The 27,172-nt window shown below is 39.8% G+C and overlaps 1 protein-coding gene across 5 annotated transcripts in view; it reads left to right on the plus strand.

Moving 5' to 3' along the window:
* grm8 (glutamate metabotropic receptor 8) overlaps nucleotides 1–27,172 on the plus strand; it is a 713,612-nt gene that overhangs the window by 252,776 nt on the left and 433,664 nt on the right. The window lies entirely within an intron of this gene.

Raw genomic sequence — 27,172 nt, forward strand, 5'->3', positions numbered from 1 at the left:
GTAGTACTTGAAGACTATTTGCAGTTCAGGACTTCTTCTGTGCACAATTTGCATGTGGTAGCGAAGGGGAATTGCTTCAGTAAATCCAGAAGAAATTAGATGGCCATGCTGGTGAATCAGGTATCCAATTTCTTTGAGAGAAATGCATTTCTATCCCACAGTGTGATAGATCAGGATCTGAAAAGAATGAGGCCCCAGAGCTTAGTGCTCAAACACTTTAATATAGCACCATACAAGGTCTCTTCTGCCATGCACATGTATTGTGTAATGTTTAGATTATTGTCCAGACTAGAGATATTGTCACATTACCTTTTAACTCAAGTTACAGCTTACTCAGCAATGCATGAAAGCGTAAATTACCCCATGACATAGTCTTTATCAGTGTTAAATTTGTTGGCAAAGCATAGGTGGACAATTCCTTTTTGAAAACAATTAGGACCTGTCTTTTGGCTGCTGAACCCATTTGCATAGAGTTTTAATACTTGTGTGATGAGTCAAAAGCACCTCTGACACTGTCTGTGGGAAGAATGAGGTGGATGTGATTTCCGTTGTGAGTTCAACTTCCCTTTCCTGCCCCCTAATCCTGGGATCTAAAAGACAAAACACCCCTTAATAGGCATGGCTCAATGTTAGGGAATCCAGGGAGTTGTAGTCTGGTGAGGCACCAGCACTCTTTGGCATAGAAGACTAAAGACCTTGTGAAACTACAATTCCCAGGATTTCATAGCATCCATGTCAAACAGAAATAATTATAAAGCATAGAGATACCACTGGAAACTAAAGGAAGACTTACATGGTAACAATCTCACAAAAATCAAACCTTTATTTGGATATAAATGGGATTTACTAAAAGTTTACTCGGTAATAAATCTCATTGAAAACTGAATGAAGTTTTGATTTCAATGAGAATTACTCCCAAATAAATCTTCCTTTGGCTAAACTGAATTCATCCTCCAGTGTAGATACACCACTGAAGACTAAAGGTTTACTTTTGGGTAAATCCCAAAGACATTCTGAATAACTTTTAATTTAATTTGGATGTCAACGGGATTTACTCCCAAGTAAGCCTGTGCCCCTGGTGGCACAGTGTGTTAAAGCACTGAGCTGCTGAACCTGTGGACCAAAAGGTCCCAGGTTCAAATGCCAGGAGCGGAATGAGTGCCCGCTGTTAGCCCCAGCTCTTGCCAACCTAGCAGTTCGAAAACATGCAAATGTGAGTAGATCAATAGGTACCGCTCCGGTGGGAAGGTAACGGCGCTCCATGTAGTCATGCCGGCCACATGACCTTGGAGGTGTCTACGGACAACACCGGCTCTTCGGCTTAGAAATGGAGATGAGCACCAACCCCCAGCGTCTGTCACGACTGGACTTAACGTCAGGGAAAACCTTTCTTTACCTTTACTCTAAGCCTGTGAAGCAAGAGGATGAGCAAACCCATGCAGAGTCAGCTAAACACAGTCAAAATAAAAACAAGAGGCTCATGGATATGGGGTTCTTATTGTACTCTGTGTGAAATCAGCCTGATGTTAAATGATTACTTTTTATATTTTCTATCTATTTTATATTTTGTATATGTTTTAATATAATAATTACAAAAGGAAATTGCTCACACTTCACCACACTGAACCCACTGATCAACATCCATTTGTTCAGCATAGTGGTCACCTTCAGAACCGAATATCGGATCTAGGGAGGGATCCTGATGTTAATGGGTCAAGGAGATTGAGGGAAGTTCAAGGTTTGGATCTGTGTAGCCATCCTCAATAGGAAAACCATTACATCTGATATTTTCTGTGCAGAAGATACTTTTTCCTGCACAGAAAATATTATTATTATTTTCTGTACAAAATTCCCCGTGTGGAGTTTGTGCAGAGTAAGTCCCAAACTTTAAACATTCTTACCATCAGCACAGAATTCTTATCAGAGTTTAATAACAACAACAACAACTTTATAACTTGCCCTCTCTCCACAAAGGGCTTACAGAGACAAAAACAAAATAGAAATAAACAACAGTAAAAAAACAATTAAAACAAGCAATTACAAATTCTCAATCTGATCGAGCACGGTCTAGAGCTAATTTAAAAATCTGTTCCATGACAATGAAGGTGGCAGAAAAAGCAACTCTACAAGTTAGCTGGCATTGCCCCTCCTGACGTGCGATGGGAAGTTGCTGCTAACGGTGAGAGAAAAAAGGTCGAACATTGTGAAAGCCACCCACTGCATGGCTATCACGCTCCTCCCACCAGACTCAAATCAAGGAAGGGCTTCATGAGAACCACCACTCCTCTTGATGTTCCTCCAGCAACAGCAAGGATGTCTCTCTGGGCAGCTAAACCTGGCAATTCTAACTGGATGGCCCCCCAAGAGGGTCTTCCTCCAGGGGCAAATCAGGAATGGGCAACTTGGAAGTCCCTGAACAAACTCAGAAGTGGAGTGGGCAGATCAAAAGACAACTTGGCAAGGTGGCACTACCTGGAGGAATCCTCCACCTTGTGTGACTGTGGAGCTGAACAAACAACTCAGCATATGTATGCTTGCCCACAATGCCCTGCCTCATGTACGGAGGAGGAGTTGTTTAAAGCTACAGACAATGCGGTTGCTGTTGCCCGCTTTTGGTCCAAAACTATTTAGTTGCTTGTGATTTCTTTTCTTTTCTATTTTATTTCCATTATTTGAAATGTATTTGCTGTACCAATGCTTTTGACACAAAATAAATAAATAAATCGGTAACATTGCATCTGAAAAGAGCTGTTTCGAGTGGTCAGAGGACTTTTAAACCCTGCTCAGTCAGGCATCCCTGACCAATCAGCAGCTCATTGCGAGGAGTTTGTTAGGTTTTTTGCAGATAAAGTCACTCACATCCATTCCCACTTGGACACTAGTGTTAATGCAGTCTCCATTAATGTAACGGAGGCATCTGCTTGTCCTTGTTTAATGGATTCTTTTCAAGTTGCGCAACCCGAGAAAGTAGATAAGATCTTGGGAGGAATGAAGGCAACCACTTGTCCTCTGGAGCCTTGCCCATCCTAGCTTATAAACGTGTGGTTGGTGGAAACAAGACCACCCCTTCCCTCTGGAACTCCTTCCCTTTGGAAGTAAGAGGAGCTTTCTCACTCCTCTTCTTTAAGAAGCAATTAAAAACACGCTTCTATACACTGGCCTTCGGAGAAGAGGATGATTAGCTTTTATTAACTTCTTATGCTTCTACTCTGCCTGATGAAGCTGACAGAGAACATATTGCCCTAACTCATTGCACAACCACATTTTTATTGTTCATTTCTCATGTTGATGCTCAAGAATAACTTCTTTTGAGCAATTTCCAAATATTTTAACATATTTTCCCATCTTTAGTTTGCTCTTGCTAATGTTCCAAATTTTGTTGTATACTAGCTTTAACAGGTGTCAGAAGAGTTTAATTTGCTGTCACAGGGCTCACCAACGTGCACACAAGAACAGTGAAGATAACCATTAACATAACATAAACCTCTGTCTGAGTTTCATGCTGTATAGCTCATAAATATACATAGAGAAAATCTTCTTCCCCAGGGGAAGTTTTTCATATGTGCCCTAGGGTTTTGTTTCACCCCTTCATACATTTTGCTGTTTGTTGGCCTTTACTAGATGTATTTATGGTCTCGTTCTTTGAAATGTATTTGACAGAACAAATGTTGTGATTCCTGTTTTCATGATGTATGGTTAGTTGCCTTCGCTGTTGCCAAGACCAGGGCGAATGAGAGCACTATTAAAGAAGGCAGCTAGGCAATGAATAAAGGCTATGGTGATTGGATCAGACATGCAAAGAAAAATGAGGGTGACTGGGTTTTCTTGTTTTCACACTGATATGTTGTTACATTAAAGTCATGGGGATTTAACAAATGCGATGTTGCAGACCTGCTGTGATTTGAAGGGAAGTGACAAGCAATTTGAATTAAAAATAGACTAAAGTAGTGCAAATATTAAGGAGAGTGTGAGATGTTCAAGCTTCCTGTCCGCCTCAAGATGTGTTTTATTATCCTAAACATCTCCCTATTCTTCTGTTTTTTCTCTCTTGGTTTTATGGCCTTATGTTGTCTCATATTAATAAGTGTCAGTGGAAGTTGCTATCTCTCCTATCTCTGCTATTGCACCTCTCTCCCCCCTCCCTCCCCTTCTTCACAAGTGAGGGAATGCAGAAGTCACTGCTGCTTTGCTTGCTGTATGTGGAAAGAAAGAGTTTGAGTGTAGCTTTTCATTCCATTCCTGTACTTGCAGTCGCATTGAAAATTGTTGTCAGAATTAAACACATTTTAAATAGAACTGCTCCAAATGAAAGCTCCATTTGATAACGCAGGAGGAAGGCAACGGTAAAGGATGCCAAACTTGGCACAAAAAAATTGAACAAAGTACTGTGATGAACACAGAAGCTCTATTCTGTGAAGCTTTAAGAAGTTAGCTTCTGTATATTTTGAAGAGGGATCAAAATACCCTAATTGCACCAGATTCTGCCTGGTTTAGGGCGCAGGGTGAGATGTGGTTAGTATTTGGATTGGAGGGCACCAAAGAATTCCAGGTAATATAGCCTAAATTTCAGAAAAAGGAACTGGCAAAACCACCTCTGAGTATTCCTTGCCCAAGAGCTCATGGGATTTTCCTAAATCGACATGTGAGTTGAAGGCATACACATGCATAGCACATGCTCCCTAAAGGCAGTACATCCTGTCTGATCTTGGAAGCTAAACAGGATCATCCCTGATTAGTACTTGGATGGAATGCTTCCAATGAATTTGAGGTGCTGTAGGCTATATTTTAGAGGAAGGAAAACCACCTATGAGTATTTCTTAAAAAACCCATATTAAGCCACCATGGATCACTATAAGTCAACATGTAACCTGAAGGCACACATGCAAATACATACTTTTGAAGCTGGAATATTATCAAATAGCCATGCCTTCCAAGAAATATACTTGGCAGATGGTGTGAGGATCCTTGATGATAAAAGCAGGGCTATGTCTGAAGCTGAAGGAAGTGAAAACTCAGCACCAAGTGTTGCCACATATTCTGAATCATATACACCCACCCTGTAAGTATATAACTGATTGACACATGTCACGAGAGATATTGGGTTTATAGGTAAAGTGCATCTTGTGGAGGCTGCATTTTTATATGAACACAAAGGGATTATTATGTTATCCAGTTTTTAAATAAATATAGACAAAAGCTTGGATCACAGAAGAAAAGATCTATCACTGGAAATATAAGACTGTTAAATAGGGGGCTTTATTAAAAATGGAGAAATTAGTTAGAAAATGACATTTGGAGCAGCAAGTGCTATTTTAGCTTTCTGGAAGTAAGAAACCCACGGAGATCAATGGAGACAGTGGGGTACGGATGTAAATCTTTAGTTATTTTATTCCTTCATGCAAGAACAAGTAATGTCAATTCTTTCCCACTCCCCACTGCAGGAATATGAGCAGTTTGTGAGATGTATTCATACTGAAGGACAGTGTCGGGGAAAATTAATTTGCACGAAAAAACACATTTTCTTCCTTAGAATGCTTTTGGAGGACATCTGTGCCGAGGAAAGCTAGTTATCATGGATAACACATTCTTTCTCTGTGGTAGATAGTGATGCTCGGGACTTTAAAAGTGACAGGATGTGTCAAGGAAGAATGTACACGTGGCTTTGAAGTATTTCTTGGCTAGCATCTTGATTGTAAATTACTTTGTGCACTGAAAGTGATAACATGGTGGTTATTATTCTATAGTGTTCCATTATTCTGATTTGTGGTGCTCAAGGCAACAGATTCAGTAAAAGAAAGACCTGTTGTATGTAGAGAAAGATAGTGTGGTGTAGTGGTTTGAAACTAGGATTCTGTTGACCAGGATTTGAATCCCTGCTCAGCCATGGAAACCCATTAGGTTACCTTAGGCAAGCCATATTCTCTCAGAAAAAGGCAAAGGCAAATACCTTCTCAATCAAACTTGCAGAGAAAACCCTGCAATAGGTTTATCTTAGGGCTGCTGAAATTTAGAAAAGACTTGAAGACAAACAACAAATTTGTATAGGAAGGGAAATTTGGATGGTAGAAACAGAGCCGTTCTTAGGTAATTTTTGAGAGTAGGCAATCAGAATTTTGCCCCCCCCCCGAATTTTGGCACCCCCCCCCAACCGGGGGGGGGGGGGGTTGAGCAGCAGGGAGGGGAGGGGTCTGCAAAGCACCAAGGAATGAGAAAGAAGGCATTCCTTGGCGCTTTGCAGACCAGAGAAGCGGGTGCTGCTTCTCTGGTCTGCAAAGCTCAGAGTAACTGCTTCCTTCTCACTAAGAAGCCGTTTCTCAGTGCTTTGCAGACCAGAGAAGCGGGCACCGCTTCTCTGGTCTGCAAAGCACGGAAAGCCTTCCTGGCAGAGCCAGGATTTGCCTGTGGCGCCCCCAACAAGATGGTGCCACAGGCAAATGCCTAGTTTGCCTGGCGGGTGAACCGCCCCTGGGTAGAAACTAGAATACTGTACAACAGGTGACAAGAAGAAACACACTTGCCATGCTAAATGCCCTGAAGGCACTAGATCATGCTTGATCTAAGAAGCTAAGTAGGATCAGACCTGGTTAGTGGGTAGATGGGAGACCACCAAAGACTACCAGGTGCGGTAGGCTATATTCACAGGAAGGCAGTGACAAATCATGTCTGAGTGTTCCTGACCTAAGAAAACCATATGAAATTCATGAGGTCTCCATAAGGCAACAGGTGACTTGAAAATATATGTGTGTGTATGCGCAAGTCTTGTCCTCGGCTATATTTGGTCCCCTCTGTAGTGCCACTCTGAAACTCCTATACTGAATGCTGGGCAATTCTTTGCTACAGCTCTAGTGCATAGATATAACTTGTAGGAGTGCTAAATTCATCCGCAGCTAAGCAAGCAAGAGAAAATGGGAAGTAATGAAGTATAAGACGAATGGCTGTTACAGGTATTAGAGTTTAACTACATCAAAGTTACTGTTGAATTATTTATTTATGGCCACATTATTTATTTATTGGCTACCATTACTATATCTTTTTCCAAATAGTTGCTGTGATTTGAGTCAGGTACAGCACTGGCTGGCAATGCAGCTCAGGCCATGTTGTAATTCATAATAATACTAATAATGATATCTTTCCCCAATCTGCCATCTTCCGAAAATAGGTGGTAGTATTTCTTTATTATCCTGGACAATCGAGGACATCTGGTCACTTTGCCCCAAGGATACGGCCAAGGATACTCTTGACACGTCTTCCATCTGTACAATTGCATCTGCTCATAGTTTCAGAAACCAGACATGGTACATTCTATTCCTCAGAGGACTGTGTTTGTTTTCCAGTAGGAAATAAATTGCAGTTCTTTTTGCAGGACAGAAACCTGTTTAGAGGGAGGGCAAGTTTGCCCTCTACCATCTGCCCCTCTTTGTTTTTATCTGGGTAGGTTTATAATCTAGGTGGGCAACATACACAAAGATCTGGAAGGGGTCACTGTCAGGGCTATAGCCAAGGGGGGAGGTTTAGGGGTTCAACCCCCACCCCCAAATTTCAGGGGTTTTTTTTTTAAAAAAAACTGGCTTACTCATGAATTTTAACTGGTTAACCAAATCCCCATGAGTGTCCAAGGAAGTTTATCTGCCTTGAGTGTCCCCTGAAGTTTATCGGTGGAGCCTGATTTTTAAATTATTTTGCATTATGGAACTACTCTTCATGATTCGCTAAAAAAAATTCAACCCCCCTTCCTGAATTTTTTTTCTGGCTACGGCCCTGATCACTGTTCAAATACTATGGAAACAATTTCCACATATTCATATTTATGTTTATAGTTTCAAGAGTGACCGAGATGTTCTCTCATATCTCAGTATTAGAATGTTGTTTACTGCTAAGCCAGGACTCATCTGGAAGAGGGCAGCACAGAATAATGTTACAAATCCATTGCAATATTTACTCTTGAGACTTTTTCATACTGGGTGGACTTCCTGGCACAGTACTCAATTATTATTTCTCTGGGCTCAAGACAAGCTTGAATCCCTTTTTTCTGTTTTGGAAAAATAACAAGAAAACTTTGCTTGATTTGAAAAACTGTGGGAATGATAGGTGTCACACAAGTCTCTTTGGTCATCTGTGTTAAAACTCAATGTTTCAGTTTTCCCAATCTGCACTAATTGCTAGATATAGTTTGTCAGAGATACATTTTAATTTGGAGTTTTAAAAGCAGAGGCTTTAAATTGTTATAATTGTTCCTCCTACATGGCAGGAGGTGGAACTGGATGGCTCTTGTGGATTCTTCCAATTCTATGTCTCTGTGATTCTAATTATGCCTGAGCAATCAGGTAGTTCTAAACATATTAACACCTGGGACTATTGTGTCAATATCATGCATGTAACTCATAACTGTACTTTCACTTATAAATCTTATCAGCAACATTGACTTCTACTGTTGCTTAGGGTGCATCTACACTGTAGAATCAATGCAGTTTGATACCATTTTAACTACTACAGCTCAATATTATGGTATCACAGGACCTGTAATTTATTTATTTATTATTTATTTACAGTATTTATATTCTGCCCTTCTCACCCCAAAGGGGACTCAGGGCAGATCACATTATGTACATATAGGGCAAACATTCAATGCCCATAACACATCGAACCGAGACAGAGGCAGACAGACAGACAGACAGACGCAGAGGCAATTTAACCTTCTCCTGAGGGGATGTTCAATTCTGGCCACAGGGGGGAGCAGCTGTTTCATCATCCACTATGATGGCACTTCCTTGCTTCCTCATTCCAACGTTGTAAATTAGTTAAACTTGCCTCCCCACTTTTTTTTTTATAAGTGGTACCTTATTTCCTACTTGACAGATGCAACTATCTTTCAGGTTGCTAGGTCAGCAACGAGCAGGGGCCATATTTTATTTTTAATTGACAGGTGCTCACCCCACCACGAGCTGGCCTCGAACTCATGACCTCATGGTCAGAGTGATTTATTGCAGCAGCTGTTTACCACCTGTGCCACAGCCTGCGCCACAGCCCGGCCTTTTACAAAGTCTTTAGCTTTCTCTGTCAAGGTGTGCTGGCACTTCACCAAACTACAGCTTCATGATTCCATAGCAGTGAGCCATGACACTTAAAGTGCTTTCAAATTGCGTTAATTCTACAATGTAGATGCACTCTTAGGCATCCCTGCAATTGTCATACTTATCCCATTGTTCATCCTTAGTTTGTCAAAGTCAATTCCTAGCAGAGGGCATCTATCCACCATCAGATGCATCCTCCAATTAACTTTCTACATTGTAGGGGAATCATGTTTTAGTGTGTTTACGTCTTACTCTATTCTGTCCAAGCTAGTGGATGTGGCATAGCTTTTAGTGGAAAAGAAATACTATTTGAATACACTATTTTCAAATTATTGCTGTGAAAAGGCATTTGTTAAATTTATTACACAATTACAATTCTTTTTAAAGAAAAGAAATAAGCAAAGCTAAACATTGTTATAATGTTAATTAATAGATGAGGGAACACACATCCATCTTTATAAAGCAGTAGGAACTGAACAAAGCAGATTCTGATGTATTGCAAACAATTTAAAAATTGTGTCAGAATACTTTTCAATTAAAAGATAATATGCAGAAAACTTTATTTATATGTTATGGCAAAACATTTCTGAACAAATTGTTCCAAGAAAACTCTGTGATAGGTTCACCTTAGGTCACCATAGATTGAAACAAATTGAAGGTACACAGTGACAACAATCACCACATGCTAAGGCTGATAGGCTTACAGGATTAGATGTTAGGATACCGTCTTTAAAGACAGACATTGAAAACACATTGAAAACACAGGGACAAGAAAAAACATTTATTTTTAAAATTGTAAGATTGCATTTCTGAGGATGCTTTTGGATTATGGAGATGCATAAAGTATGGCTGCAAGTCAATGGTCAGATGGCTTATGTTCAGCAACTTGCTCTATTAGGCTTGCAATGAGTTGCAAAAGGACTTGTAATGTTCAGGTCAAAGATGTCCTATATGGGAAGTCACAGCTTTGGAAGAAGGATTTTGAACTGTTGGGCATAATAATATAGTCAGCACACCTTTTCCTATGTACAAGAGGCATCTCTGTATGAAACTCACTATGTGTGAAAAAGCCTTTCATGCACACTGAAATAGATTGCACCAGTAAGCCAAGATGGTGTTTTAAGTGCTTGTTCTGTAGCCCAGAAATGAAGCTAAAGTTTTGGACAAAAATGCACAGCATACTTTGGCAATATCATGTTGGCTGGGGATGGCGAGTTCTATTTTCCAACACATTTCAATGGCAGCTGGTTGGATAAGGCAGCTCCAATCAATGATAAAGATCTTTTCTAAATCAGAAATAGCCAGCTTTCTAGTTTGTTGAAGTGCTGCATTGGAGCTCCCCTTCCACTTGCACATCTTGCCAAGGGTCAACACTAGAGATGTGTGCAAAACTTTTTCCTTTGTTTCCTGCTATCGTTTTGTTTCGACCATTCGTCTACACAAAGCGAATGATGACATTTTCATAGGAAAGGAGGGAGGACACGAAAATGAAAGCCGCACAGTCATCATGCTTGCTTTTGTTTTCCTTTCGTTTTGGCCCCGTAACAATAAGCAGGTACTGACAGAGGGCTTATTTCCCATTGCAGCTGATGTGTACCAATGGGTGTTAATATTAATATTAATAACAATAGTTATTCTGGGACCCTGAGCTGAATCTGAGAGAGGAGTGCTTTCCCCATTACATCTGATGTGGATTAATGGGTGTTAATAATAATATTAATATTAATATTAATAACAATAGTTATTCTGGGACCCTAAGCTGATTCTTGGAGAGGAGTGCTTCCCCATTACATTTGATGTGGATTAATGGGTGTTGCTATCACATGTCAGAACTGGCCATTTTGCCCATCTCTATCTGGATAATTGCAAAAAAGCCACTTGCTTGCAGTAGAGAAGGCTGAGATAGAGAAGACATGATAGCTATGTATAAACATGTGAAGGGAAGGCATAGGGAGGAGGGAGCAAGCTTGTTTTCTGCTGCCCTGGAAACTAGGATACGGAACAATGGCTTCAAACTACAGGAAAGGAGATTCCACCCGAACATTAGGAAGAACTTCTTAACTGTGAGAGCTGTTCAGCAGTGGAATTCTCTGCCCTGGAGTGTGGTGGAGGCTTCTTCTTTGGAGGCTTTTAAGGAGAGGCTGGATGGCCATCTGTCGGGGGTGCTTTGAATGTGATTTTCCTACTTCTTGGCAGGGGGTTGGACTGGATGTCCCACAAGGTCTCTTCCAACTCTTTGATTCTATGATTCTATGACTCAGAAAGCATAGCAAAATATGACTGTTTCCAACATTTTAAAAACACCAAGATAGCTCTACCCTACATTTGAAACCAACGTCATCTGATGAACACAGTGGGTTGCAGTTTCTGAAGTGGATGGCTCAGTAGAATTTAATGAATGTGATGAAGTGGTCAGAGTGGCTATAGAGATTTCTATAGTGGGGACTTAATGGTTCCATTGCTTTGCAAAATAGAGGTCTGCAGACTGTCAGGGCAGAGTATCTCCTTCTTTACTGGAGAAGTGAGGTTCTGCCAAATATTTTCAGCATGTTTCTTATTTTTGGTGGTGAGATGCACAAAAAGTGGTAAGGATATATGACCACCATTGTTTTTAGAGGTTGCTAAAAAGAGTTTGAATACTTAAATATTTACTTAACAGTCAGGGACTAGGACTTAAAATGTCATTCAGATAAAAAGAAATACAAATTAATCTACATGTAGCTAATACAGGTTGAGTATCCCTTATTCAAAATGTTAGGGGCTAAGGGCCCTTCTACACTATACTAAAACATGAGCGGAAATGGGTTAAAATAAACCACTTCTGCTCGCATTCTAGTCCCTACCACTAACCCAAAACCCAGGCTTTCCCTGTAGAGGTAGCTACATGCTATCTCAATTGAAGCCCTGAATTTCCCCCCTAAACATGTGGATTGACTCTCTGGACGCGTCACACGTTTCCTGGGTATCAATCCACACAGCCATCTGACACTTTTGGGCACCGTCCCCCCAAGCCCCAAATTTCCCTCTCCACTGAACTTACTGAAAAGGGTCCCTGGCTGCCATGGGGCCTCTCCTTATGTCCTCTTGATGGAGGAAATGATGCCTAAGGAGATGGGAGGGGTGAGGAGGAAATCCCCTAAGTGTCCCCCGTCTCCTTGTGTATCATTTCCTCCATCATGAGGATCTGAGGACAGGCTCCATGTCTATCAGGGACCCTTTCCAGTAAGTTCAGTGGAGAGGGAATTTGGGGCTTGGGGGGACGGTGCCCAAAAGTGTCAGATGGCTGTGTGGATTGATGCCCAGGAAACGTGTGACGTGTCCAGAGTCAATCCACGTAGACCCAATATCTCATTAGACCTGTATCTTTAATGAAAATCTGTATCTAACGAGGTATTTAATTAATGCAGAGTAAACCATTAATTCGCTTCTACCAGAGGCTCCATTTGGATGCCTCCAGTAAAAGCAAGTCAGGTCTCAAAGGCCTGTCTGGAAGGACTTTAAATGTTTTGGGTTTTAGATTTTTCTGGATTTGAAGATACCTGTTTTTGCATATAATGAGATATCTTGGAAATGGAAAACAGGTCTAAACAAGTTATAAACATAGCTTCTAATGTATATAAAGTGCAATATGCAATATTTTACATTAAATTTCTGCCATCTATGTGGATAAGTTCAGATTTTTGATTTTTTTGCATTTCTGGATAAGGGATGAACAAGTTGACACTTATAAAAAATCCAGATGAATATAGAGTTGGCAGAAACTACAAGAGCCATCCATAGAGTTGGAAGAAATGACAAAATTAAATTACTAAATAGTGAAATAAATGTAGTGCAGCCCATCAAAATTGAAAACTCTTATATTTGAAGGAATCCGTTGGAAGGAGTTTTCATCAGCTGACAAAAGGGTAGCAAGAAAGTAGCATCTACCCTCCCTATGAATTCTTGGGGTCAACTGCTGAAAAAACCCTCTCCCAGATTTCCACCAAATGGGCTTGTGACGGTGTTGGGATCAAGCAGCATTACCAGATCTCAGGGTTGGACTCTGAATTTCCTGTTTTCATCTCCAACAAAACAAACAAACAAACAAACAAAGGGTTCACGTTCTTGTTTGGGGGGATCCAACTCCAGGCAACAGACAAGGGCTGTGTGGCTACTTTGTTCGTTTGTTTGATTTGCAGTATTTTTTGTCTGGTCTCTCTCTAGTTTACCTAGCAGGACAGCCCCTCTAGCTAATATTTCTCTTTGAATTCCCAAATACGTTCTCTCTCTGTGAGTATCTGTATTTGAATGAAAACCATGAGCTTTTGGTTGGGTCTGGACTGGACAGGGACTGCTGAGCATCATCAGACAATGCTCAGTAGGCCCCACCCACATTCCGCCCAAAGTGGAGGTGAGGAAAGTGTATTTTGGGTTGCTCCAAAAGAGCTACCTGTAGTTTCCTCCCCTTTCCCCCAAATGACGGGGGGAAAGGGCGGCAAGGTAACTCATGTTGCCTTGTGCTGCTGCCCTTTCTCCCATCTGATGGGGACAGGGTGTCAATGCACCTTGTCAGGTCCCCATTGTATGATGGGGGAAGGAGGAGGGTGTGCGGGTTGCCACAAGTCACCATGTGCGCCTTTCCTTTTGCATGGCCTGAAAAGGCTGTGTGAAGGGGTCCTTAATGACTTATCCAGGAAGCATTACTGCAGTGGTTCCCAAACTTATTTGGCCTACCGCCCCTTTTCCAGAAAAAAAATATTACTCAGCGCCCCCTGGAACCTGTAGTCCTCAGATAAAAATCCAATACATTTGATATAGAATCAGAAAACAACTTACTTTCTTCATCCTGACAGCTGGGAATACAATACAAGCAGGTGAGTCACTGAATCCTTTAATGAAGGGGTTTTGATAAAAGTGTAAAACAGCAAAACACAGCAGTGAGCCAGCTGTGGAATACCTAGTAAACTTCTTTAAGGTAAGTTAGTACTAAAGTAGGATAGCACTTAAAAGTGAAGAATCAGCTAAGAGCCTAATTCTCTTCCTAAAAAGGATAGAGAGAGAAGAGATTGATTTGTGAGTCAAGACCTAAATGATACAAATTAATCTATGCCATAAATGCACTGAAATCCTAAAAAAGGCATTAAGATGCTAAGGAGTTGATTAATTTGTTTCCAAGAGTTTTTCTGTTGGTGATAATGTGGAGAATAACAGAGTCAAATAAAGGCAAGGACAGTTTGTAAGAACTTCTGTTTACTGTACAGAAAAAAGCATTAACCTGGGCTGAAAATATAATCCAGTTCACAGCAGATATTGTGGATTTTCTGCTTTGATATTCTGGGTTATATGGTTGTGTGGAAGGGCCCTGAGTCTGAGCCTTAAATTTCTGCCCAGCATATACAGTACTTAAGGAATGAGGAAACTATTAGCTGAGTTTGGAAAAAGAAGGCTGATACTGGGAGCTATAGTCCAAAAAGGAGGCTTTCCCTAGCTTTTTTGCTTCTTAATGTTTATACTCACTTTTAAATTTTTCTATAGTCATATTTTAATGCATTTGTGTTGTTTCTGTCATATTTTTAATTAGTCACCTTGAGTGCCTATATTAGAAGAAACTCAAGATAAAAAGTAAGTCAGTATATAAATAATAGCTATGAGGCTGAGATAATTCATTTCTAAAGAAGTGTGGTATCCAGCTGCAGTTAAAAGAAAAGCAGCATATCCTGTATACAGGTGGCAGGCCTAAAGTGAAGATCCCATGGCAGTTATCTAGTGGGATGATTTGGGTCAAAATAATGAAGCTGAAACATTGGCTTGTGTGATTGTGTCCTTGCACTGCCATTGGGCTTTGCTACAGTTTCACATTAGTGAATAATTGTTCTATCTTTACTAAACCGTTCTAGCTTGGGGTCACAGGAACAAACAAAGTACAGATTTGGTCAGAGATGAAAAGGATTTTCATTACCACTCGTATTTTTTAAAGAATCAAGCCTCTGGCACTTAAGTGGGAGCTTCGTGAGCACTGGAATGAAACAGTCGTGCACAATTAAGTTCAAATTCCATTGAAGTAAAACCCAGTAGAACTCTGAGCACAATTTGAGCCTGGGGTTGCCAGGAGTCTAGATTTGTAAGTTATTTGGCAACATGTAGTCCTGTTCAGAGCTCCCTTCAGGCACAGAAGAGAAGAGAGATGTTCATTGCACGAAATATGAAACCCTTAGTTTAGCATGCATAATTTAAATGAAGGTAGAAAATTGTGATGGGTCCAAAGGCCAGTTTTCTGCTTTTGGGGATACTCCACCCCCCCCCCCCTTTGGGATTACACAGACTGGTACAAAATGCCAAACCCAAAACAAAGAAAATCAAAACTGACCAGAACACAACTACTTTTGAAGAAATTGGTATTTTAAATGAGTGTTGTGAAACATGACGTCTTAGAATTACCTACCCTGTTTCCCCGAAAATAAGACATCCCCGGAAAATAAGACCTAGTAGAGGTTTTGCTGAATTGCTAAATATAAGACTCCCCTGAAAGTAAGACCTAGCAAAGTTTTTGTTTGGAAGCATGCCTGCCAAACAGAACACCAGAGCATGCGGGATTGGTAAATGTACATACCATAGAGTGTTGTACATGGAAATAATGGTAATAACAAGAAATTCTTGGTAGGATTCACAGTTTGTCTGGTTATGCTGGTTTGTGATGACAACTACTGTACAGTATATAATGTTCATTTTTTTGTTCAACAATAAATGTGAATTCTTCTTCATGTAAAAATAAGACATCCCCTGAAAATAAGACCTAGTGCATCTTTGGGAGCAAAAATTAATATAAGACTCTGTCTTATTTTCGGGGAAACACGGTATTTAAAGCAGGGTTGACAAACTCATTTTCACCGAGGGCCACATTAGCTTTGTGGATGCCTTCAAGGGGCCATTTGTAATGTAAGACTGTAAAAATATAACTATGTTGCCCTGGCAAAGAAATCCTCAAGAGCCACAAAAAATGAAACGATGGGATACATTAAGTTTGTGGCCCTTGCATTTGATAAGGGTTAGTTGCCATTTCTGAAGTTCCTAGGAGGAGCTGTTCACATTTTGGTCAGAAGACTAGTTTTTGAATTGACTACTCAGAAGTCATATAGATAGGGTCCAACTAGAGTACACGTGGCAGAATCTGACTACCTGACAATGCTTTGAAGAACTTTTTTGCTCCATCAAATAGCTTGCTTCTTAAAATACCCTAAATTAGCTTCTACATTTTGAGAGCTAACACTTTGTCACATGATGTAGGCCAGTGGTTCTCAACCTGTGGGTCCCCAGGTGTTTTGGCTTACAACTCCCAGAAATCCCAGCCAGTTTACCAGCTGTGAAGATTTCTGGGAGTTGAAGACCAAAACATCTGGGGACCCACAGGTTGAGAACCACTGATGTAGGCAAACAAATATTGTAGCTGGACTGTCGTATTTGGTAATAGTCCCTATCACATGATGTCAAGTGCATCCTGCTAGTGGTTTGTTTACCTCCTGTGATCCTCCAATTCCTAGCAACTGAGAGGTAAAATACTATCAATAGCTCTCAATCCCACAATATTCACATCTTCCTACTTTAGTATGGTGGGTCCCTTCTGTATGTGTGCTGGCATTCCAGCAGTAACATGATGTCAGGGGCTTCATTTTCCTCCTCTTCCTCTCTGTCCTTCCACTCACGATTTCCAAACTGGCTGTTTTCCTTTTATTTTATGCATTTCCACAGAATGACATATCAATGCAATTGGACGGTTGAAGACAGATGAGATATCAAAGGTCTCCACCCAATATGTATCCATTATCTACAATAACACAACTGTAGCAGAATAGCAGGTTGATCTGATACTCTTTGAAATGGATGAAATAAAGATTTTAATCAATTATGTGTCTTATACAGGGCCGGCCGGAGATATTTTTAAATGTTAAGCGGGGGTGCTAAAAAGCGCCCCCGCCACCGGCCCCGCCTCCCACGCCCTGGCCCCGCCCAGCGTGCCCTGGCCCCGCCTCCCACGCTGTGTGGGAGGCGGGGCCAGGGTGAATAGTGCAGGGGGCGGGGCCAGAGTTGGCCCCGCCCCCTGCCCAGCGTGCCCTGGCCGCGACCAAGAAGTAAGGCCCAAATGGCCTAGCTGTGCTGTGCGCACAGCCAGATAAGCCATTTTTGCCCTTAGTTTGTTGACGCGCACAGCACAGCTAGGCCATTCGGGCCTTACTTCCTGGTCGCGGCCGCCGATCGCCCGGGCGGCCGGCGGCCGCGACCAGGAAGGGCCAAATGGGCTATCTGCGCTGTGCCCGTGCGCACAGCGCAGATAGCCCATTTGGGCCTTACTTCCTGGGCACTGCCAGATAGGCCATTTTTGCCCTTAGTTTGTTGACTAAGGGCAAAATGGCCTAGCTGTGCTGTGCGCACGCGCACAGCACAGCTAGGCCATTCGGGCCTTACTTCCTGGTCGCGGCCGCCGATCGCCCGGGCGGCCGGCGGCCGCGACCAGGAAGGGCCAAATGGGCTATCTGCGCTGTGCCCGTGCGCACAGCGCAGATAGCCCATTTGGGCCTTACTTCCTGGGCACTGCCAGATAGGCCATTTTTGCCCTTAGTTTGTTGACTAAGGGCAAAATGGCCTAGCTGTGCTGTGCGCACGCGCACAGCACAGCTAGGCCATTCGGGCCTTACTTCCTGGTCGCGGCCGCCGATCGCCCGGGCGGCCGGCGGCCGCGACCAGGAAGGGCCAAATGGGCTATCTGCGCTGTGCCCGTGCGCACAGCGCAGATAGCCCATTTGGGCCTTACTTCCTGGGCACTGCCAGATTTTTGCATAAAAATGTATTTTATCAGCTGTCATGAGAGTCATTCTTAGTAAGATTTGGACAAAAAATGAGAGACTCAGAAAATAAAATACCCTCTTTACCCCACCAAAAGAAAAAGATCCCCAACTCTATTAAACCTATCACTCTTGTAAGCAGACAATCTCACTTTTGCTTTTGGCATTTCAGATAGAGATTTTGAAGTATTGAGATATCCTTTCTCATGAAGGATGAGTACATTTGTAAATATCTTTTATGTTCCTAATCTACAATATCTGATTTTTTTCAGTATTGCTAAGAGCTGAAATGTACAACTTCCTTGTCTACTTGCTGTGGTTCATTGTGGAACTGCCAGACAGCTTCCTGTGGTAGTTAAGTCCCTCTCCTCAAAGTCTTTGTACTTCATTAGTAAAAGAAAGTAGCCTCAAAGGCCCTCCTGACAGCTGGAAATGTAATTAACTGTAAAGAGAATCCCTCATACCAGGCCATTTTGTTTCAATATATATATGCACCTTGATCATGGACGCTTAAAAGTGGATTGCTAAAGCCTAAGAAATGCAAAAGGTTATTGATCTTTGTAAGCATCCCAGATTAAGCTACTAAATGAGAATTAACACAATATGGCACTTCTTTAATGTATGTTACTTACATTGCTACAAGAATGTATGGTTTAAGTCCTATTGTTCATCTCAGCTAGAGTAGACCCAATGAAACAAAAGAATTTATGTAAGCATTGACTTACATAAATCCCTTCAACAATAATCAATGCTGCAACTGTAGTTGGCTTTAGTTTATTATTCTTTAGTTTATTATTATTTAGTTTATTATTAATCCTAATAATTTATCTCTCAGTTTTTCTCTCTCTAGTTATAATAAATTCTCACATAACCCATTAAATCAGGGTGGGATCTTGGTGGCTATACTGGTTGGGGATGCTTGGACTTGCAGTTCAACAACAAATGGCAACCTGGGGACATGGGAACTAGGGGAAGTTAACAAAGGATGCCCCCAGGCAGAAAGTAGCCATTAGATGAAGCCATTCAATGCAAATTAGGGTGATTAACTGCAACATTCACGCTGGCCTCCAACTGACAAGAGTTCTTCTTTCACCCTGGACTTCCCACAGATATATATAAACCTTCCTTGCTGAGATTCTCTATACCTCACAACCTCTGAGGATGCCTGCCATAGATGTGGGTGAAACGTCAGGAGAGAATACTTCTAGAACATGGCCATACAGCCCGGAAAACATACAACCCAAATGGCAACCTATTTGATTCTCACTCCTGTAATAAAGGCTTAACAGTCCAACAGTGTTTCTGTTGACCTGGTAGATTTCTTGAACTGGTATAACATTTCAATGGTTTTATCAATCAAATTTATTGGTGTTTTATTTATTTATTTACATCATTTCTATCTCACCTTTCTCACCCAAGGAGATTCAAGGCAGCTTACAGATATGGCAAAAATTCAATGCCAATAAACAATATAATAAAACATAAAGCAGTTAAACAAAAAAACCAATTTACATTAGGCATTAAAACACATGAGACAATATACAAATCTTAAAACATAAAGTGCATAAATCCATTCGTCCAAAAACCTTGTCCATAATCCTTGATGTTTTCAGCCATCTAACACACTTTTTTTAGTTGAACGGTAGGACACAAATGTTATAAATGAAAATAATAACTAACATGAAGAGAATGAAAATATTATAATATTGAAATTTAAGCTTCAGTAAATTAGGAAACTTCAATAAATCTTGGAAAAGATCCCCAGCCAGTATGGCTTGCTTTAAACGTGATAAGAGTTTTCATTTATTCTTTTTAAAACTTATAAGTAGACATGAAACCTCCAATTTCGCTTTGAAAAAAAGTGCTAAGAGTTTTGAAAATCTTAAGTGGAACACACACACAAAATTCTAAAGACCCCCATGTGATCTTCGCCAATATACTGTGTTGTAAACATAAAACAGAAAATACATATATTACCAATGTGCCAATGCCACCCAAATAATTACTTTTAATAGAGTGCCAATTAAATTGGATTAGAAACAATATTGTTTTGCAATATTGGACTAGCTTTCCTATAGGACTATGCTCTCCCCATGAAATGTGGTTATAACTCAGAATGAATAGCACATGTTTTAACATCTCATGCTGTACTACTACACTGGATATGACTGTTATTTTGAAAGCTCTTGTCTTCCCCTTGTGTTGCTCTAAGTTATTTTGGCAAGTGTTTGAAAACCACAGGTGTTTCTAGAAGTGCCTTTATTTCTGATTCTCACATATTTGCTCCTGTGTGTTTCAGTTCAGCACCTCCTAAATTGTTTTTTCAAGTGAACATTTTTTTATTCAGGGAGGTGGGACCGGAGGTCACAGGTTGTGCTGTTGTACCAGATCCTACAAAAATGCCTTTGCTTTCCTGGCTTTGACTGCTGCAGCACTTAGCTTTTGGGAATATTGCAAACAATTTTAATGAGAAGTATACATGAGCTATGTCTGCGAAAACCTTGTCAAGAGTAGTATTATTTGGTCTCTCTTGGAAATCATGTATTTTTTTTTAAAAAAAAGAGAACCCATTTGATGAACATCAAAGATAGTTGCCTAATTAGAAATGCAAAAAAAAAAAAAGAAAAGAAAAGAAAAGAAAAAGAGTTAGTTCAGGTCTGAAGTGACTCTGATATTGGTTTCCCTACTACGCAGTGTGTAATATGATGTTCTCATGCGTGCTTCTGTTAGGCACAAAGGAGACATCTACTTGATTTGAATTTGGATAAGAATAAATCCATACAAATTTAAAATCGAAGGGAAAAATGGAACTGGGACAAATTGTCCAACCCTAATTTATGTAGAAGAAATTTTAATTCACATTTTGGAAACATGAATTAAAGCAATGGTGGTACAAAGTGGAATGACCCTGTGTATGAATCCATAAAAAACTGACATAGTACAGATGTAGGTTACAATCCTGCATTGCTTAGCAAAGCATAGTAGTTCTGCATATGAAACTATGATCTGACCACTGACCATCATGTGGACATACAGTATACACTGAAGCTCTCCCAGCCATCTTGTGCCTGATGCAGATTTAGCAGAGAAGATTGCAAAAACATGTCATTATATACCTGTAGCAAAACACCAAGCACTTCGATCATCCACTGAGGCCATCCAGTGTCCTCAGGAGATCTCAATGGATGATGTAATGATTTTGCATCTGGCCACATGAACATAACCAGATTCTTGTGTGACCTTCCTGTTCTCCAATAGGTACAAAATGGCAATGGTGGCGGTGGCTCTACAATAGGTCCATTGGGGGAAGGGGACGACACCTCAGAGAGAGTAAAGGAATACCAGTCTCCGTATTGACCATAAAGAGACATATGTAGACATGAGATTGATTTATGCCCCTAACAGTACGCCTATGCCCGAACATTATGCTAGTATCAACCAGTTTCAACAACACTATTCCTGGTTTTTTAAAAACCCATAGTTGAGTAATTAGTTTTATTGATTAAGCATTATTTTTGCTGTGCATATGGTTCAAGTAATTTTTACCCAGATAGAAAATCCAGTTACTTTAGGTGAGTCTCTCGCAACCTGGAACCTTTCTAATATTTTCAAATGCAAATTCCATCTCAAAACTAGCAATGATAATCACAGCTGATGGGAGTCTCAAATATCCGAGATGCACCAAATTGAAATAGGCTAATTTAAGCAATTAGTGAATGGGTTGTACTAGGCAACATCTTACATTAGTTCCTTCTTTTGTGGGGAAAGAAATGACAGATTTATAGAATTAGTTGTTTCACTCCTTGCTTACTTTAAATGGAAATGTTTCTTACTTTTACTAGTGTGAGTTATGTTGATAACTTGTAATTCAAAACATTTTAATGGAAAATAGATGCATAGTTCTTTCTAATACTGGGAAATTTCCAAAAATACTAAGGATCACCTGGGATGAGAGCCATCTGCCATCATTAGATTGTATAGCCTTAAGGCCATATCCCAATATCTAAGAAAAGATGCCAAAGTAGCCAGATTTATAGCTTGCAAAATGTAAATTGATGCATGTCTACTGAGAAATAAGTAGAGCATCAAATTAATGTGTTATTAACTCATTAAATTATTAATCTACCAGACTTTTAGTGATTTTCCACAACATCACTAGGTTCCTCAAGTAATGCTGAAGTCAAGAACATTCTTTAGGTCTTTAAAATGTGAACATTGGAATGGATAGTTGTTTCTGTCATATTCAATAAATCAAAAAAGCCTGCGTCTTCAAGTGAAGAAATATTAGAATTTGAGAAAATACATATAGCTTTTATATTATGTAGATGTGGCTTATGTCTTCTGTTCACTAGGCAAAACATGCTGAGATCCTCATATGTTTTGCTTTTTCAGCCTCTTTGCCCTTCTCTAATACATGCCAACTTGTTTATTCTTCTTAAAATAAAGAACCAAGATCTGAATAGAGTACTCTAGATGGGGCCTAACCAGAACAGAATATAGTGACACTGTTACTTTCCTTGACTTACAAACTATGGTTCTATTAATGCAGACTATTATGGTATTTGCCTTCTTTCTTGAAGTATCACATTGCTGGCTCATGTTCAATTTATGATCAGCAATAATTCCAGAATTTTTTTTTCACATGTTGTACTGCTGAGCCAAGTATCTCCCATCTTACACCAGTTCTTCTCAGACTCTGGAACTCCAAAGAGGTTAGAGCAGGCATGGGCAAACTTTGGCCCTCCAAGTGTTTTGGACTTCAACCTCCACAATTCCTAACAGCCAGTAGGCTGTTAGGAATTGTGAGAGTTGAAGTCAAAAACAACTGGAGGGCCAAAGTTTTATCCATGCCTGGGTTACTGGCTAGGCTATCCTCCTTATCACTGTCACTTTCTAAACGTGTAAAAACCTCATTATTCTGGCATGTCTTTGAGAAGTGATTCTTTGGGGGAAAGTGCCCTTGTATAGTATGCTGGACTTTTAGTTGTTGTTTTAATTTATTTTAATTGGTTACACTTCTGTGGTACTGTAATTGCTTTTTAAGAAATTAATTGCTTGTTCTAGTTGTTTGCAAGCCACCGAGTCTTCAACTATAAAAAATGTGATAACAATAACAATACTTTTTTCACATAATGCTTTATACTTGGATGATTTCTCTCTCTCAAAACTATCCTGTATTTTCTCTTTCCTAGCTATTTTTCTACACTCTCCCCAGCCTTCCTATCTATGTTTTATCTTCCCACCAGTTTTAATGCTAAGAGATATTGAGAAGAACATACTTGTTAAGTGCTTGCTAGATGCAAATTGAAGCTATAGATTGAGTAGCTCTTATCCAAAATTACAAAATAATTCGAAATTGAAAATTGTCCATATGAAAGGCTGAGATAGTGGTACCTTTGGCTTGAACCTTTCTGTTTGGGATTGATGGATGGCCACTTGGAGAAGAAGCATGGAAGAATTCATATTTGATAGATAAATTAATAATTTTAATTGGAGAGAAACTGTTATAGAATTTTTAATAAAGATTCAGAATAGTAATTATTTTCCTAAGAGAATAGTGGGGAACAATATCAGTATTAGGTTTTGAGGACTGTCAGAATGAAATGATATTTAGAAATCCATTAAAGATCTATTAGAAGAGGCAAGATAAATGGGCAATTAGAACCTTTAGTTGAAGAGTTGGAAGTCATTGTTTTTCTCTTCTTTTTGTTCTTCCTTTTTATTATTTTGTAATTTGTTAGTTTTGTAATATAATGTGGTGTAGCTTTATTAATTTTATGTGTAGAAGTATTTTAGGTTAGTTATGTTTTCTATTTTGTCTTTTTGTATTTACCCCTTCTATGTTGTTTTATATTGTTTAACATTTTATGGTTTAAAAAGATATCTGTAACAAAAATTGGTTACAGATATGTCCCACCCAATGGAGGGCAGTAATGGAATATCTGCATAACAAAAATCCTGAGGTTTAAAAAATGACATTAAAATAGGAAATCTTGAAGCTGAAAATGTCAGGTTTTGAAGGGAAAATGAGGAATTGTAGCAAGAAAGAGCTGACTGTTCTGACATCAACTGCATATCCATTCTCCACAAACAAACATGCCAATTTCAGATTTAAACCTCCATGTGAAAAGGGTCTTAATAAAGTAGATTGTCTATAAAATAAAGGAAGGAAAATGGAATCTTCTAAACCTGGGATTTGTGGAGACTGAGGCAGAATGTATTTGGTGTTTTGTGTTATATTTCTTTTGTGGGGCAGGTAGCTTTTTGAAGTCCAAAGGCTTGGCTGTGCTCAAATATATCCCTTCCTAGTTTTTCACCTTTAGTCTTCTTACTCATCTTCTTAATAATCTTCATTTGATAGCTCTAGTTTGAGCTGTGCTGACAGACCTCTGATAGAGTGTTCACTGGCAAGCATATGAAAGCATAACTGCCTTGTAATTATCCATTTGCCTAAGGGAGTGTTCAAAATATTCCAGAAGAGCAATGTACTAGCATTATGATCATGAAATTATCTAAGAAATATTTGAATTCATGGCATGTCCTATAGAATAAAAGTAGTTGAGGACAATAAAATAATGCCTTTAAAAATGAGCCACCCCACTTTCAGCTCTAAAGACTGGAAACTAACCTCCCAGAAGTAATTTAGTATTCCAAGTGGCTGATGGTCATTTTTCCCTCTTAGCTTATAAAGGGCAAACTATTAACTGCTGCTTCAATATGTTACTGAACATTAATTGTCCAGTTGTGAGCACATATTTGGTTGAGAATGTGCAGCAGCAATATTTGTTTTCTGCATGGTAATATTATATAATACATTTTTTCAGGTATGATTTTAAAACAGAAAGCTTTAAAACTGAATTAGTGGGCAGCAGGAGGTTTCATTATTTCTAGTGATGGGCAATAAAAAGATGTAAAGCAGAATTAACAGAAAAGAGGCAACTGCATTGTTTAACTAAACTACAGTAGAGTTTCACTTATCCAACACTTGCTTATCCAACGTTCTGGATTATCCAACGCACTTTTGTAGTCAATGTTTTCAATACATCATGATATTTTGGTGCTAAATTCATAAATACAGTAATTACTACATAGCATTACTGTGTATTGAACTACTTTTTCTGTCAAATTTGTTGCATAACATAATGTTTTGGTGCTTAATTTTGTAAAATCATGACCTAATTTGATGTTTAATAGGCTTTTCCTAAACCTCTCCTTATTATCCAACATATTCGCTTATCCAACATTCTGCCGGCCTGTTTACGTTGGATAAGCAAGACTCTACTTAATTATAACAGTTTTAAAAAATATATTGTAACTGATTTTTTTAAAAATAATTGTAACAACTTTAATTCTATTTTAAATTTTCCTTTTTGTATTTTTTTTAAATTATAAGCCTTTTAAAGTTGTGAGCTGCTTTGGATTCCAGTCCTGGGAGGCATAAACAGCAAGGTGTGATAATAATAATGAAGATGATAAAAAGAAAGAAAAGAGAATTCCTTCTAGATCTGATCCTTTTGAAGTCAACATAGCGTAATTATCTGAAGCAGTGATATGTTTTGCAGTCAAAAACTTAGACCTTATCGCATGGAGGCCCCAAACACAGGTGACAATTGTGGGGGGGGGGGGGGGATTTGCCGGGCAGCACGGCAAATCTATGGGGCAGTGTGGGAAACCATTGCCTGTGCCCTGCATCACCTGCATCTCAGTATTCTCCATCACATGGGCATTGCTGCTCAGCTGCCCCTTCGTTGGCCTTGTTCTAATTCATGAGGACACAGGAAGCTTTCCGTGTTGTCTGGGCTCTGCTCTAGGATGCTAGCAGGACCCCGTCATGCTCCGTCCTGGCAGCTTCCTAGGATACTGCAAAAAGTAAATATGATGAGGTCCCAAGATGCACTTTAATACATTTCAGTTTCCAAACAACTCTGTACAGATATCCTAGAAAAAGACAATTGACTTTTTAACCTATTTGAGCATAGGATTCTCAATTGTGGTGGTGGTGGTGGTGGTGATGATGAAGATGATGATGATCATAATAATAATACTTATTTTTATAAATACTCATGGTACTTGAGGCATAAGTTCCAATGATTCATTTCAGCCACATAGTTGAGCCTCTGTTTGTAGTCTGTCTGTGCGATTTTCTTACAGCAACTGAGGATATGCTCAATAGTTTTGTCAGCTTCCTTGCACAGTCTGCATTTTGGGTCATCATCTGATTTTTCAATCTTGGCCTTAATTGCATTTGTTCGGGTGGCTTGCTCCTGGGCTGCAAGGATCAGGCCTTCTGTCTCCTTCTTCAGGGTCCCATTCGTGAGCCAGAGTCAGGTCTTCTCCTTATCAGCTTTTCCTTCAATTTTGTCAAGGAACTTTCCATGTAATGCTTTGTTGTGCCAGCTGTCAGCTCTAGTTTGTAGTGTGGTTTCTTGTACTGATTTTTTTGTCTGCTGTGCTTTGAGGAGTTTCTGATTTTTGATATCAATCAAAGCAGGTTCTTCACTTTGCTTTACATATTCTGCCAGGACATGTTCTTCTTCTTTGACTGCTTGTTTTACTTGTAAGAATCCTCTGCCCCCAGATCTTCTATGCAGATATAGCCGGTCAACATCACTGTGAGGGTGCAGCGAATGATGAATGTTTTTCTGTCCAAATTGTCCGTATCTGGCACAACTATGTGGCCCAAATGATTCATTGGAACTTATGCCTCAAGTACCACCTCTCTGCAGTAAAGAACTGGTGGGATCACAAACCTGCAAAGGTATTAGAAAGTGAACACGCAAAGATACTGTGGGACTTCCGAATCCAGACTAACAAAGTTCTGGAACACAAAACACCAGGTTTGGATCATTGATGTCGCCATCCCAGGTGACAGTTGGATTGACGAAAAACAACAATATCAGGACCTCAAAATTGAACTTCAAAGACTCTGACAGAAACCAATACAGATGGTCCCGGTGGTGATGGGCACACTGGGTGCCGTGCCAAAAGATCTCAGCCGGCATTTGGAAACAATAGACTTTGACAAAATTACAATCTGCCAGCTACAAAAGTCCACCCTGCTGAGATTTGCACGCATCATCCGAAAATACATCACACAGTCCTAAACACTTGGGAAGTGTTCGACTTGTGATTTTGTGATACGAAATCCAGCATATCTATCTTGTTTGCTGTGTCATACAACATCGTTGTGTCAATAATAATAATAATAATAATAATAATAATAATAATAATAATAATTTTACCTTCCTCTTCCTATACATCAAGGTAGTGAAGTACAGTATGCAT

The sequence above is a fragment of the Anolis carolinensis genome, chromosome 5, assembly GCF_035594765.1.
Source record: "Anolis carolinensis isolate JA03-04 chromosome 5, rAnoCar3.1.pri, whole genome shotgun sequence".
NCBI classification, from domain to species: Eukaryota; Metazoa; Chordata; class Lepidosauria; order Squamata; family Dactyloidae; genus Anolis; species Anolis carolinensis.